Below are 17833 nucleotides of genomic sequence, written 5' to 3' on the forward strand. Positions count from 1 at the left end.
AAAACATACAAAAAACTATTCTAATGTGTATGCAGGGGGGCAAGCCTCCCCTGCACCCCCCACACCCCCTGAAACTTAAATATACCAAATCCAAGATCACACTACAGTAGAGTGAATGGCAAAGTTCCCATTCCATACTGTATGGTAATCCCCATTCACTATGTTCAAGATTCCACAATCTTGAGATTCTGGTCTTCAGGATTCAGAATTTCGAGATTGTAGAATTTTGGTATTTTGTAGTGATCCCATAGTACATAGAGTAAATGATAAATATAGTAAAAACTGGAGACTTGAGTAGATTTACAGATAAACATCTCATTATCTCTTTGTTGCTACAGTGTATCCTGTGGTAAGGCATTCAGGTTTGCATATCTGATGATGAGAACATTCCTAATAATAACTCATCTGAGCTTATTCTTTCTGTTTGTAGAGGCAAATAAAAAAAAAAGAAAGTAGCTCTTTAAGTATCTAACAAAATGTCATACACTCCTAGGAAGAGCACAATTATATCTAACCAAAGACTTAGCTGATTTGAAGGAAATTACTTTTGAAAATAGACAGTAATTGTTCTTCTTTAAATCTCTTATAATTTATATGGCTTTTGCTACATGTTTAGTGGCATGTCTGATTCTGTATTTTTGAGTTTATCAAGAATGTACATAAAGCAAATAGAAAGTATAACAATATACTACTTATACTATGTAATATCAACAGCAACAAAAGACACAGGCTTTCAACCCAGTACTTAACAAGGTTATGGAAGAAAATAGTGGATCTCTCACTCTCTTAGTGCAAAAGAAATCCAGATAAAGCCAAAAATAATGGGGGAAAGTAGGGACTGATGTTAAATATTACTCTTATAAACTGAAAAAGTTGCTAGAATGATAAGATTTGTATTAGCATGCATTTTCTGAAAGATATGCCCCAGGATTTAATAAAATTCATGTTGGCACAGTGTAAAGCCTACAGGGAATGTATCCATGTACATGGCCATGATTCCCCCTCAACAGCTCATCATACATATTAAGGATGGAGCACTACCAAGGGGCAGCTGAGGAACATGGATATTGAATCAGTGTAGGGAGAGGTGTAGTGGCTACCAATAGCTGCAGATGAGTGTGAGGAATGCTTCCTACATCTGTTTTAACGTTGTGAAGTGTGTCAGCTGTATAAGTTTTTGTATGATGTGTTATTATTCTTCTAATATTTTTATTATTTTTTACTGCATGTTTGTGCAGAGCAGTGCAGAGCTCAATAATGCCAAGCTGTGCTCACATATAGACAGCTGACACCTGGCAGACATCTAAAAATAGAAACTGGATGTAATTAATTATCATAATTAAATATTTTTTTCACTGATGTTTGCACCGCATGCCACGGAGTGCAGCAGAGCTCATACATACATGGCAGACACATGCCAGACATCTAAAAATAGAAAGTGGATCTAATTTATAATTTATTTATAGGTGTGCTTAAGCATGTTTGCATGGCATGGCACAGTGCTCAGCAATGCTGACAGGTAGCCTAGTAGTATTGTATCTGAAGGTATACTTGTCATTATAACATCCAACTAGCTCCGTGGGTAGAGTTACAGTCTTGTGTGTAGAAGGTTCTGGGTTCAAGTCCATAACAGGTGGAATATGTCTGTAAATGAATGTTCTCTTTCTCTGTAATTTTATTACAGTATTGCAAATTTTGGCACTGCTGCACTGTGCTAAGCACTGCTCAATCATGTTAAGCAGTGCATAAACATGCTAATGGCTACCAATGTTTGCGCAGTTCTAAGCCTTGCTAAAACCATGGTTCTGTGAATTTTCATGATGCTTGGCTTCACTTAGCTGGTTAACACACTGCTAAGTGATATGGCACATTTTTAAATGTTCCTGAATGATGTGTAAGGGCAGGAAAACAGCCTATATTAATCCCATTTGGTGAGAATTCTGCAACAGTCATTGGAGTTCTTTCAACCATTCATATGGCTGGTGGTGTTGGTGAAGGTGTGTGCTTTCGGGTGCAGAGATAGGGCATTCAACAATCCAAGGTCATGTTCAGGCTCCTTATTAAAAAACATGAACCCCGGTTGATGCAGAGCGGATTCCAGGGCTCAGAGTGCAAAGCAGAGGCTTGGGACTGTTTGCTGAGTTAAAACTCATCATTGTTACTTGCATCCCCCACACAGGTAACCAGTGTTGTCACCATTTTGATGACCTGAAAAGGAGAAAGAGGGGAACCCTGGAAACCTGGGTCCAGGAAGCTCGAGCTGGGAATGTGCTACAAGTATGTAAGTATGTCTTCCTCTGTCTAACCAATATGCAAGCTGAACATCTGCAAAATAAGTATGCATAATGGTGTGCTTCTCTCCCAACAGCTGCAGCTGAGAGGGCTCACAATGTCAAGTCTCATGCTGTGCATCTGGCCAGTTTGTACCATGCGCATGGTAAGTACAGTAGTGAATTAAGCAAGAAAGGGTAAATAATTTACTGCAATAAAGTATACACAAAAAAACTGTACTGCAATAAATGGACATGTAGAACTGTAGTGTAATAAATGGGTAATTAGAGCTGTAGAGCTGTAGGGTAACAAATGAACAATACAAAGTTTATTTCAATAAAGCATAAGCAATACCAATAACAGTAAGAAAAATGCTGTTCAGCAGGATTGTGTTTTGTCAAAACCATTTCAGTAGAGCTATATGCATCGAATGTCTATGGTAAGGTTGCCGCCGTCAAGCGTGGCATGGTAATAGCTGTAGCCAGCAAATCGGATGGTCTGCAAACTGTATTGCTCAACCCATAGTAGTGTCCAAGGCTGTCTCCAGGCCAATATCAGTCACTTAATGCTCTGTCTTCCTGAGACAGCAGGCAATAAAGGTATATGGGTGAGGTAGCCCAGTCCATGGGCAGATATTGTGTGTGGATTTCATAGATATTTTAAACCAATAACAAGAAAATGTGTTCACTAGCATTCCTGATTCTGAAATGCAGCTTTTTTTCATATATGCAGTATGGTTGTATTCCATGCATGTGTGTTCCACTATCATTGCAGTCTACTATAACACTGTAATAGCACTAGAATGCCAGAGGAATGTCCTGTAACTTGTATTGCTCGATTCATTGTATAGTTCCAGATGATCTCCAGCCAAGTATCAGTCACACAACAGTCAGCAGTGACTCGGTAGCTCAATCATTAAATGCATTGTATGCAGTACATATTGTCACATATAGTTCTGGGTTTGAATCCAGTGGTATGTAGCACTAAACTTTCAGTATCAGTCACATAATGCTCATATTTTCTCTGTCACCAGGAACACAACAAATATATGGGTGAGGTGGCCCATATTATAAGCAGATAACGTGTTTAAATTTCACAGAATGTTAACATCAATACCATGAATGTGTTCATCAGCATTGTTGAGTCATACGTAAAGCTGTGTAATTCCAGTATGGTTATATCCCTTGCATGTCTGTAATAAGTTGCTGCAGTCAATTATTACATTATTTGCAGATGTCCCCTGCAGTCACAGCTATTGAGTTCTACTCCCATGCCTGCCAACTAAAACATGAAGCCTATCTAGTTTATCTATTGTACACAAGTGTTTAAAGTGTCACAATTTCTCGTAATTTAATTAAAACTGCCTAATCCATCAGTCATATGATTAGCAGATAAATTAATCCCTTGAAGTCAATGTATTACCAAATCCATTTACAGAACACCTGGATAGTTATGTAAGTCCACATTTTGTGAAACTGTACTGTCTAGTGGCACAACTGCTTGGTCCATACTGACCCATGCTAACAGCTTGAGAGGTATGTATGTGCTACATCAGTTATATGAGAATTGTAGTCACTGTACTCAAACCTGGAAAATGTGTTTCATTATTAATATGTTTTATTATGATTTAATAATAACATATTTTGTTAAACTGACTATATATTGGAAAATGTGGTTGATTATTGTTATATTTTACTATGATGCAATTCTAACATATTTGTTAAACCAACTGTTTTGTTGGCCCTATGGTTTACTTTTTACTAGCATGCTGTTACCATACTCTTATGATACTTAATGTTGTCTTGCACATCTTATACATTAATATGCATTTGGATGAATAAAAATGATGTTCGATTCTGTTATTACTAACCATAACATATTGCTATACCTCATATCCCACAGCATGTCAAGGTAGGCCATTTCTGGCTGATCCCCTACCTTTCCTCAACCAACCACAGCACTGGGTCCCAACACATCTGGGACACAGACCAGTGGTGCCCCCTCTGCTGCCCCTGCACTACCTGCAGCATGGTGTAGTACCCCCCCAGGGTAAGGGGCCCAGCCCCTCTCTGGGAGTGGTGGCAGAGGGGGGTGTTGTCACCCATGCAGAGCTGCTGGTCCTGGAGTGCAGGATAGTCCAACATGGCAATGACCACCACGTTCACTGGATTGAGGGCATGCTGGTCACCCTGGTAAAGCAGCCTCATCCTTTTGTCTAGCCACCCTTGGGGCAGTGATGTAACAGTGTCAACAGTCACATGGGTGTGGATGTTAAGTTACACTGCTGCTGTATGGAGGTACGCGGGACTCAGATTCCACAACACCCTCCCTATCCAAGGTGTTCACCCCCTCATGTGTCACACAATGCCCCTGTCTGTTGTCTTGTTTGTTTGCAAATGCATCTTCACCTAACCAGCTTAACTCCACCATATGTACCTATGTCCCTTCCCCAACATTCCACTCTCAGCTTAAAAAAACAAAACGGGCACCTGTCCCAAAAAAAAGTATCATCCCATACATAGCTCTCCATTTCACACACTTGTCCACTGGAAACAGATAATTTGGTCCAATTGGCTTGGCAATGCAGTTATGTTGTCCTCACCCCTCTCTCTGAGGTTTGAGAATCCAAATTCATCTACAAATTCTGTCAAAGTGCACAATTGTTGCTGTACATGAAATGGATTGCTATGGTTGTTTCCTAAACCCTTCCTGCACATCCCTCCCTGCCTTTCACTATGTTTATCCCTCTACTTGCCCTCATTTCACCACTTTCTATCTTTCCTTTTATCTTTTTTTTATTTTTTTTAGAGAGGAGCTGCGTGATGCACCTCATTACACAGCTTCACTAATCTCAGCTAAATACAGGTATAATGACTATATGTGTTTATAACAGTGTAAAACATATGCACAATATAAACACCTCTGCCATGTTTTGAACTTGAGCTCATCACACCTGCAGCACAGTGCATTAAAATGCCACACCATGCAACTCTTACTTAAAGCAGGTGGCTTAAACAAAACATAGTAATTGCCAATTAGAGTCATTAGGCATGTTTCAGTGGAGCTGCATGCAGAGCCTCACTGCACAAACTGGAATAAAAAGTAATGGAAAAATGGGAGTGTACTTTGGACTCTATTGCAGTAGTACACCACTAGATAGTCAGAGACATGATAATGGATGTAACCGAGGCCTGTGATAGCAGGTAAATGTGGCCTTTTATCAGCAACATGTAGAAACATACCTGCTAAGCCAGGACTCTGGTGCACAAATATATCCATATAAAGCCATGCACATGTTGATGGGTGTAGTAAATGTATGTCACTGCCTGCATGTGTGCACATATATCTTGCAAATGCACCCATTGTGGCAGCAACTCAGTCTCTCAGTTTGTTAAATGCCTTGCATATAGTACAGTTTGCATACACAGTCCTGGGTTCAAATCCAGTGTGGTGTTGCATTTCAATTTCATTATTGTGAAGACAGCAATTAATGAATGACTCATGCACTCATTATCCACACAAAGTATTGTAAAGTAAATAACTGCTTTTCACTGCTGGAAGTCACAGGCCTGCAGGTAGGGACACACATCACCTATCCATATACCATTACTATATGTCACCTAGCACTTTGCTATTGACACTGTTACCTAACATCCATACCTTAAACACATGCCATAATTGGAGTGCCAGGGGTTCTCACCCTGGCTCTACTTCTGCTGCTAGGCTGACACAGCTGACACAGATACACCCACAGCTTGTTGTCCTCCAATGGAGCCACCTATACTGAGCCAGAAGATACAGCAAACCTCCTGGCTGATAAATTCAGCTCCAGCTTTACTCCTCTCTCCCCTCATCCTTCCCTCAGGAAATATCATCACGTATAACTCCCCCTACTATCACTAGGGATCAGGTCCTTAATACTCTCTCTAAGACCAAGAGCACTGCATCAATGGGCCCAGACAAGATCCCAGGATGCCTTTTAGATAACATGGAACATGACCTATCAAGCCTCTGGAATTACTATTTAACTGTAGCCTCCAATCAGGTTCATGCCTTATGAATGGAGAAAGGCAACAGTCATCCCTCTGCACAAAGGTGGGCCATCTAAAGACTCTGGAAACTACAGACCAATCAGTCTCACTAGTCTTATATGTGAAGCCATGGAAAGAATTATCATAAACCGCCAGACACTGGACCCAACCCAGTTTTTTTTGTCAAGGGCAGATCATGCCTACTCAACCTGGAGAACTTCTTTGAAAAGGTCACCAAAGCAATGAATGAGGGCAAAAATTTGACACAATATCCCACTTGGGTATTGTTGACAAACTCAAGAGGTTAGTTACAAAGCTGTATGACATCCAGTGGATAGCCAACTGGCTCACAGACAGGACCCGGGAAGTTAGAATTGAGGAGTCCACATCTACAAAGAGGCCAGTCACAAGTGGAGTCCCTCAGAGATCAATCCTTGGACCTCTCCTTTTTGGCATTTACTTGTCAGAAGTCAAGGCCAATATCAGTGGTCTCTGGCTGACTACATTTGCAGATGATTGCAAATTAGGAACTGTCATTGAATCTCACACTGACACAAATGTTCTACAGGATGGGCTGACACAAACAAACAACTGGTGTCAGAGCCATGGACTAAAACTAAATGCCAAGAAATGTATAATAGTATTCTTGGGGAAGTCATCCATCCCTGGTAGCTATCATATTGACAACACACTCCTTAGTAGTCAGGGACTTAGGGACACACAGATAGTAATCTAGCCTTTGATCATCACGTGTCTACAGTGGTGAGGATATCATTCTATGTTGCACAACTTATAAACAAAGGCATGGCATCTAAGTCCAAGGAAGTTGGGATTCATCAGACCTATCATTGAGTACAATGGCTCCCTACTGATCTGTCGACAGCTTAGGTTGTTGAATGCGTATTCATCAACACCTAAGCGTCAAATGCTTAAAATAGCAAATGGCAACATTATCGAATTCTTTCCTCAGAAAAGAATTTGCATGGCCATTCTTGGGGATTTGCCCTTTCCACAATGTAGAGTGGTCCCTGAGTTAGTATATTTAGTTGTAGGTGTGGGGGGCAAAGCCCCCACTATGTTTGGGTGTGTTTTTTTTATTTTGTTTGCAGATGGTCAAGTGAATTCTTTCCCTAGGAAAGAATTCGCTGATTTGGCCATTCACTGTTTTTAGCTTTCAACGTTTAGGTATCAATGATTTTGTATTCAACAATCTAAGCTGTTGATGTTATCAAATAGGCATGAGTACAATACCCCCTTTGTAATGTACCTAACCAGGCATATCCAACAATTGGAATGTCCACAGAGGTTCCTCACTAAAAGGATACACGGTGTAAATAATATGTCCTATGCAGACCACCTCAAGGCCCTATCCCTGCATTCTGTCTCCTACAGGCTTTTGAGTGGAGATCTATGCCTGGCATATAGGGCATTGTCAGACCCCACTCTGATGGACCTCCTGCATATCCACAAAACAAAGAGCACCAGAGTCACCCATTCTAAAGACTTAAACCTTGCTTGTGATATAAATAGGACCTGCTGGAGAGATAGGTATGTATCCCAGAGACTACCTTATCTATGGAACAGGCTCCCTATCCATGTGAAGCAGACTTCCTCCCTAACCCAATTCAAGTGGATCTTGGACAATTGGATGGGAAACCGAAAATTCATCCCTGGTTTGGCACCTTTTTCACTAATGGACACAGGTAACCTGTAAATGGTTCATCTCCCAGGCCCATGCTTACACTTATCAAGGGTAGCAGAACTTGTAAGAGATTTGGGATGCATGGCTAGGCTTAAAAAGGCCCTTGTGGTCATTATCCTATTAAACACAAAAGGTCGATGGTACATACTACATTAGGCATTGTATATATTTGTTAAGATGGATGTACTGGGTTTTATGTGCTGTGTTATCAGGTATAGTGTCATATTGCATACCTAAAAGGTACATTGTACTGGCCAAGTGTCACGTGATTTACCTGACATGCTTGTTATAAAGGCCTTGAGTCTAATGTGTATGTTGTTGTGAAGAAGTCTGTTGTGAATGAAAATGGAGATGACAGGATGTGAGAGTGGTAATGCAGTTGTGCATCCTCATTATTATGACTCTTTGTGGATTTTCCATATATAATAGTGCAGGTAATAATGCACTGCTTTTGTCTTGACTTCTACAGGTGACCAGGGGGGTTGGAGTCTCTCACCCACACCACCTCATGTCAGTGTCTCTTTGGACTCTGATGATGATGGTGGCCACAGTGAGGCACAGGGGGAGTTGTCAGGGCTGAATCTGTCTCAGAGGTTGACATCCCTCTTATGCCCCCACTATCACTGCACACAGTCAGTATGCCCACACATACCCAGTCCCCACAGGCCTCATATATGGGATAATCAGAGGGTGGAGACATTGAACAGGCCAGTATGGCAACTATGGCGTCAGTGAGTGTAGACATTGCCATAGCCAGAGAGCTGGTGAGGTCCCACACAGGTGGATTGACAGGGGTGCTCATAGGAGGACCACTGTCCATTCACTACCTGTTGCTGGTGTTGCATCCCGGGCCACTCGGCACATGTTTCAGGCCATCATGGAGGCACAGGCATATTCTCAATGGATCACCAGATGTATGCTTAGGGTTATGGATTCAGCACACTGTGACATCTGTGACTGCCTCTACCACATTGGGGACACCCTGGAGTGGTTCATTGATCCAGTGGACAGAGAGTGGGCCGAGACAGTGTCTGTCTTGGGACATACATTGTCTGTGCCGGAATGTGTGGTTGGAGTTGGGCGTCAGATCTGTGGATGTAGGTCAGCAACACCATCTGCTGAGAGTCCATGCAGCTATGCAGAGTTACGGCCCTGTAGTGGCAGTACTTCCAGCACCACAGAGGGGAGTGTGCTGTCCACACCATAACATGGCAGGCCATGGGCATGTGGTCCTGGGTGGTTCCATGGTGGACACAGTCCCAGCAGGCAGCAGTCACTCTCAGGTACTAGCACTGATGACCTTAGGCATGGTGGTGCCAGTGCACCTCCTGGCAGTGCCAGTTCTCATCTTCAGGGCCAGAGACAGTGAAATGTCAACTCTACCATGTATGGTCCATAACTGTACAACATACACATGTACAGGGCTAGTACTGAGCTTGACTGTGTACATGCATACACTCACTCACCACTGTCACATGCAGGTCATGTACAAAGACACAGTGCACATCTCCATGCCCCATCTAACCTGCCCCATCTAACCTGCCCCATCTAACCTGCTCCCCTTCCTGACTCACATGCTGTCAACCATTTGGGCCAGCCTAGGCATCCAGCACCCCCACACATCACCCTGTGCAAGTGATGATACCTGTGCCACATCCCTGTCATCCTTCCCATTGATGCAGGGGAATGAAGCTATGTGTCTGATGCACAGGGTGACTATATTAGTAGACATGTGCCTGTGTATTGCAGTATTGTTTTGCATGCCACTTCTTGTGGTCTCCAACATATACTGTATGCTGGCATGTGTCATGCATATACAGCATACTTTTGTAGACCTTAAGTTGTATGATGTAATGGCAGAATTGTTACACAATGACAGGTATGTCACAGACCTGTGTATGTTTCTGTTGCAGGAGTCTGAGGAGGTAACCTATGGACACACAACGGCAATGAAGCACAGCGTGGCATGACAGCACAGCAGAAATATGACTTCAGCAAGGTACAGCAGTATATTTGCTTGGCTTCAGAGGTTCACATCTGTATGACCATCTACCAAGGACAATTGCAGTGGTCAATGTACACACGCATTCATAATTTGTGATAAGGTCTGCTACAGGGCAAGGTATGATCTTACTGGTGTGCATATGCTGCCTATCCATACGGAGCATAGTAGATGGCTGACTCACAGTAAGGACATTCACCTACTATGAGATGTTAGTACTACATGCTTGGGTGAGACATTTGTCTGTCAGACATAAACATACCCTTGAAACAGGCCCTGCCTAATGGTACACAGAACACTTCAGTGCACCTCAGCACATGCCATCTGTTTGATTTGCTGTGCAGCAAACATCTCAACACACAGTGTCTGCCGGAGTCCCTCTTAGACTGGGACAATATGTGCTGGTTCTGTACTGAGGGATATACAGATGTCTCCGATTGTAAAGGCTGTATGGCCATTATGCTAGTTAAGTTCACATGTGCTATGGCCCCATAACATAATGTATACTGTGGTAACAGCCTCATATGCAAACATGGCCACATTCAGACTAGCAACACTTCCACTTACTACATACAGAACACGCTAAGGCAAACACATACTGCAAGTTGACTGTATGTAGATTACAACACTTAACTATGTACTGGTACACACTACAGATCACAGTGCCTGATGCAGACAGCACAACTCATGTCTGCTTGTACTATCAGTTTAGAACATATAATGCTTGTTGATATAAGCAAGCCTTGTTGTGGTCAGTCATTTGGGGGGGGCACATCACCCGCTACAAATAAAATGATGCAAATCCCTACCTGTGTCACAGCTGGTAGTCCTAAGGTGGCTGAGATCAGCAGGCCTTGTAGAATAGGGCAGTGTGGAAGCCAGCAGCAAGTTACAGGCCCAAAAAGTGCATAACCATTACAGGTGGATAGCCCATGAGGGCATGTCTACTGTTTCCTATGGGCTATTCATGCACACGCACCAAGTAGCCTGGAGTGGGACAAGAACCCCTAACTATCTAGTATTATACCCTAGAGATCATAGCATGTATCGCATGTGCCATGGCTTAAATCTTGCTACTACTTGTCAGCTGGTAGTCTTAAGGTGGCTGACATCAGCAGGCCTTGCAGAATAGGGCAGTGTGGAAGCCAGCAGCAAGTTACAGGCCCAAAGAGTGCTTAACCATTGCAGGTGGATAGCCCATGAATGCATGTCCATTGTTTTGCAGGGGTATATACACACACGTGCCTCAGATAACCGGGAGTGAGATCAGAACCAATGCCTATCTAGTATTACACTCGATCACAGTATTTATCACATGTGCCACAGCTTAATCTTACTACTACATTGTCAGCTGGCAGTCTAAAGGTGGCTGACATCAGCAGGTCTTATAGAATAGGACAGTGTGGAAGGCAGCAGCAAGTTATGGGCCAAATAAGTGTGCGCGCACGCGCACACACACACACACCAAGTGGGCTACAGTGAGATTAGAACCCCTACCTACCTGGGCGTGTACCCTATAGATGACAGTACTTACCGCATGTGTCACAGGTTAAGTCTGTTGTATATGTGATTTCTGGCATAGTCTCTGTGGCCTGCAGAGTAATATTAGTTCATACTGTTAGCTGCATCTAGTATCCCAGCAGTGAGATAACTGATGGTATTCTAGCTATCTGTGTACAGTTATCAGTATGGCCTTATGTGACTGCTTACAGTTAGATAGGCAACACTGTGGGCATGGACAATGTGCCCTGTCCATAGGTGCATTGATACCATTATACATTACACCACTTGCTCACCTGTGTCTGTCTATGTGGTGACCTCCAGCAGGCACATGGGTCTGTAGATAAGTGGATTATGTACTGTTGCACCCTTAGTTTGGATCCTTTCAGCAACATTATGGCTGTGTGATAGTGCAGTTTACTCATGATTATTAGGGTATGTCAGACAATGCAGACATCCACATACATATTTCTCTGTATAACCGGGATGTATATATAAATGTAGCTGTGTGTGTGTGAGAGTGTGATATGTATATGTGTTCTGTACATATATGGGGGTGTCTATGTATCATTTATATATATAGCTATATATATATATTTGACACTACATACTGATAGCTATACTATACATATGAGAGAGATACTGGCTGGTATGCATATGTATATATCTGTATGCATAGAAATTTGTACATAATAGGTCATGTCAATGAAGGGCCAACAGAATTGCGCTCATTTTTATGGGGATGCCCAGTGGGACTGTCAGTACTTATAATATGACTCCAGGCCACATCTACCCATATTCCAGTCCAGAATTTTGTGTGTTACAGATATTAACATCTGCCCCTGTTTCTGCAGTACTGCACTTCACTCGAAATGTCCACTGCATTCCCCAGCTGCCTGCTGTACTAAATATGTGACTGTGGTTGGTAATGTTACACCACCAACACTGTCTGCATACCTCTTACCTGTCCTGATTGTCATATAATGTCCTTAGATTTGGCTCATATATTTGGTCTGTTCCTCACATGTTTGTGGTCTTCTGGTGCTTTATTGAATATTGATATCAATACATTCTACTTACTACAGACCAACAATTGCGTGTCAGGCTTTATATCCATCCAAATATATGTACTACTGCAACACCTTTACTTCCAGCAAGGTTTATGTCCCTATGTTTGGGCCTTTGTCCACCCAGTCTTTCTGGCTTTGCCCAGATCTTTTGCACTGAGAGGTTGGGAGGTATGATATTCTGTGAAAACACCAACATACTACTGCTTCACAAGCAAAAGTGAGTAATTCCAGATTAGATCCATCAATTCCATCACCCGTGCTAGATTCCCTAGTCCACTGAGGCACACAGTTCACTAGACAGAGAGGTGTCATCCATCACACAATCAGCAGCATACATATGTACATTGTTATCCTGCAGGAAGAGAAACATACAACGTGTGATGCTATCTATGTTACAACCATGAGATCGCCTGGTCCACTACTGCACCATAGGTGATTTTCTGTTAAAGTGGTTATATGGGTACATCTCTGCATTGGGGATGTGGGAACAACAGCACATGATCAGCTTGGGTAGACAGTAGTCGAAATATCATGTGTACTCACTGTTTAACATCTCCCTTGCCTGATGTTGTGAATATTCCAACCATGAGGCCTAGTGAATATTATGGAACATGTATTATTGTACTGGGTATCAGTTGTCCAATGTGGTTGTTAACTCTGACCAAATAGCCCACTATATTTTCTTGCATAACAGCAGCAGATCCATACATATGATACCTTATTATAGTAATCATTACAATTAGTGTGTAGGTTAGAGACTTACCTTGTGAATGCAGCAATTGACAGACCTGTAATTCAGGGCTGACTCTGTGTGATGCAAGCAGTACAAAGCCAATACATGGATGAGTACATATTGTGTGTGTTGCCTGGCATCAGCTATTTTATTATATGTATGTGAGTGGGAGTAAGGTGTCAGTGCCTGGGCCTTAGGTTGTCAGTGTATGTGCTATGCATTGTCTCTTAGCCAATGCCAAGGCATACCGGGCACACCTATGTCTGCGTACATAGACATCATCAGGGGATCCTCCTCGGAGTCTTCCTGTGAGTGCAGCTGTGGTGATCTAGGCACTGGTGGGGGGCTGTGTATCCCTTCCTTATGCTAATCCTGCCACAGCTGCTTCCGCAGGATCATATTGTGTAGCATGGCACATACTGTCAACATACATGCACATATGGCTGGAGAATACTGTAGGGCTCCACCAGATATATTGAGGCACCAGAACCCTGACATCAGCAACCCAAACACATGCTCTATGATATTCGTAGTTTTTGCATGTGCCTCATTATGGCATTCTTCCATGGGTGTGTGTGCATTTCTCATCAGTGTCAACCTTCAGTGGTTCCAGTGTGTAGCCAGCATCCCCCCACTAAATAGCCATGTGGGATGTCCCTCCAAGCAAACATCTGGTACAGCTGTGATGCATGCCAAATATGGGAGTCGTGATAGCTGCCAGGGCTGCCAGCACACACATTCATGATAATGCCCTGGGCATTGCACATGACCTAACAGTTGATGGAGAGGTACACTTTACGATTGATATATATTCTACCCTCCTCACCAGGTGGTGGCTTGATGTGTATAAGAGTGCAATATATGGCACCCAGTACCTCAGGGTAGAATGCTACATGGTAGAAGACTCACATACTGCTAGCCCTCACCTCTGAGGTGAGAGGGAAATATATGTGCTCACTGGCATGTGGTAGCATGGCATCCAGGAACTGGTGGATTACCCTGGATGTTGATGTCTGTGAGACCCCCATCATGTCCCCAGTTGGTCTTTGGAAGATACCTGTGGCTATTATCCTAAGGGTTTCACATACCTTAGTTTCCACTCAGATGGGCCCCCTCTTGGTTCTGGGCCTGAATTGAGGGCAGCAAAGCTCTATGAGTTCTTGTAGTATGTCCCTGTCCACCCTGTAGTGCTCTACAATCTCCAACTCATGTAGCTTCTGGATGGTTGCCCTGGGCCTGAACACTCTTCTTCTTCTTCTCTGTCTAGGCCTACTGCCAGCAGCAGCAGCAGCATTGACTTAAGCATCTAGCATATACAGATGTAGCATACCTGCAGCAGCCCCTAGCATTCTATCAGTTAAAATTCCCAAGTCTGTACTCCAATGGTGCAGAGTATGGGGGAAAATATGATTGTATGATATATGCATACTTTATAGTGCTCTACTGTAGGTGCTGCCTGTGTGATTGGCTACCTATGATGCAGTGCACCTGCTTAATATATCATTGACATCATGTAATGGCCCTAGTTGAAGTTAAGCAAGAGTCAACACTAATTAATACATCTTTGCCCTTTCAGATAATCTGAGCACTGCGGCACACTGAGCAAAAGCATGCCCCATAGGTAAACACTGCTTAGTAGTAAGGATATCTGCCTCAAACTGCCAAGCTCAGCACAGCAGCACACCATGCAAACATGTGGAAACATGTGCCCCATAGGTAAGTAAAGCTTAGAAGTCAGTGCACACACTACCACCAGGCTTTCATGCTCAGCATGGAGGCGCACCATGTAAACAGGCACAGCTAAGCTCCAATCAGATTAGAAGTTATTGGATATACCCTCTGTTGATGTCAGCTACCTTCTCTGTGGACACCAACACTGTTCTCTGCCTACATACAGGGGATATGCGGACACCGTTACCCCATTATACTATTCAGTATCTCCACCTCATTTGCATAGTGATCTGTGCTCACAACCTGGATATTACACACTTCCAAGCCCTTCCATGTTAGCAACAGCATCAGTGCACCATTGTAGATACTACATGCAGGGTCCTGTAACACACTTCTGTTTTATGTTATTAATATTTAATTTTTCCAGTTTTTTTTTTATAAGGCATGTTTGCGCACTGCAGTACACTGTGCAAACATGCTAAGATTATTAAAAAAATAAATTATTTTAATGTATTTACTGTAACTTTTGGAACATGAAGTGGATAGTTTTGCTCATATGTGTGTGTACTATGCCATTTCTGTGTAACCCCTACATTTTTGCAGCCCCTTTCATCTGTCTACAGTCCTCTACATGGACTTTTTCCATGTACACTACAGACACTGATGCAGGGTCTGCAGAGCTGCCTATCTGCTTGCTGGATAGTTCTACCTGCCTCATTTGCATGAGATTCACCTGCTTATGAGGTGATTTGCATGCTCTCAGCAGTGCTTAATGAATCTAAAAGTGTTCCCGCTTGTGTTGGCAGCAGGGTGCGATGCCTACATGGTAAAAATAAACATCCCACTGTTCCCAGCCTCTCCTCTTACCTGCAACATTACTTACCTTTCGTAAAAGCTTCTTCACTGATTGATTCTTCTCCTTATGCTTCTTCCTTCTCTTGTCTCTACCCGCTCCGTTTACCCTACGTGCTCACTCTGCTCCCCTACCCTACCCCCAAATCTCACCCACCCCATTGGTCCTAAACTTATACTTCACTAACCACTCCCCCCTTATTCTCATCTTATCACAAACTTCATCATCATTAGGCCACTCCCCTATCTCTTTCTTTCTTAATTAGTACTACTTAACTCTCTTTTGAACCACTCCCTCACCTTTTCTAACCAGTCTCTGTACTACTTCCAAATTCTACCTCCTTTACAACCTCTATTAATTTCTTATTTGCATAATTTACACCCTGCTCAATCTCCTGAAACACACTCTCCTATTTTTTACTTTACCTACTCACACAAACTACTCACAACTCATAACTACTTATTACTATGGCCCCAACACACAAAACTATTTTCACAAACATACTACTCTTAACTACCACAATAGCCTCTCTTACTATACCTTACTCACTCACCTTCTTTGAAAATCTTTCTCTACCTGAACAAAACCATAACTTCCAACAAACTTTTACATCTTCTTTCATCTACTCCCTTAACCATAGTAACATAACCTGTACCTCTAACTATATACTACCAAAATATCACAGAGCAACCCATGTTACTTACTTCACTTCCAAAAAGAATTTTAATAATTTCTACAAAATCCATAAATTAATACTATATCCCCAGCAACACCCCTTCCTAGACGGTGACATTCATCCAAACCCTCGCCCCAATACTGACTTTACCTATAACCTTAACAATTTAACATTGCCTGTGATTTCTACATTAACTAAACCACCTAACTCCCTACTGATAGCTCACCTTAACATTAGAAGTATCAACAATAAAATTTCCCGTCTGCATGCACTCCTTGATGTGCACTCATTTGATATTCTATGTCTTACAGAAACTTGGCTAAAACCATCTACTCTAGACCAGGAAATTAGCCCTCCTGTCTATAACATCCTTAGATGTGACCGTAAAACCAAAAAAGGTGGAGGTATAGCTATTCTCTATAAATCTAATCTCCAAATTTCCCCCTTTAATGTGTTTCCATCATTAGACACCAAATCTGAAATCCTGACTATCAAACTCCAAATCAATAACTCCAAATCTATCTATCTAATTTGTATGTATCTTCCCCCTGGTAACAATACCAATACTCTTGAAAACTTACTTAGTTACCTCTCTACCCTATTACCCCAGGAGACCATTGTACTAGGTGACTAACATTGACTGGTCCACCTGCAGTTCCCCTAAACCTACTAATCACATTAATCTCTTTGGATTCTCACAGTTAATAACCACTCTTATTAGAATCCACAAACCTAGCAGTAAGGAAACTAATCTTGACTGGATCCTTATTAACAGCCACCCTGAAATGTATACTCCAGGAACCCTTCCCGATGATATCAGCGACCATATGCTTACCTACATTATTAGACAAAAAGTCCATATCCCAAATAACCTTAATCTCAAAACCTCCCGCTCAAAAAAATTCTTTAATCCAGACAGCTTCCTAAATGAACTGCAAGCATGCGACTGGTCACCACTGACCCATCTTGAACTTGATGAGGCTGTGACCTACTTTAACACTAACTTTCTTCAAATTCTAGATTACCATGCACCTTATCGCTTTACTAGAATAAGAACCAAATCTGTCCCATGGCTCACAAAACAAATTAGGCAAAAGATGCACCTCAAAAATAAAATCTGGGCTAAATGGAGAGCCACCAAATGTCCATCAGATCACCTCCACTTTAAACAGTTAAGAAATGCCACCAAGAATGATATTCTTAGAGACAAAAAAGACTTCTACCTTCATCTCCAACAAGCTAGCCAACAAACTCCACAAAAACTTTGGTCAGGGATAAACAAACTTCTTCAGCCAGGTCACTCTACTACTCCAGCCCCAGCAGG

This window comes from Protopterus annectens, chromosome 2.part0, assembly GCF_019279795.1.
Source record: "Protopterus annectens isolate FY-2018-M chromosome 2.part0, PAN1.0, whole genome shotgun sequence".
NCBI lineage: Eukaryota > Metazoa > Chordata > Ceratodontiformes > Protopteridae > Protopterus > Protopterus annectens.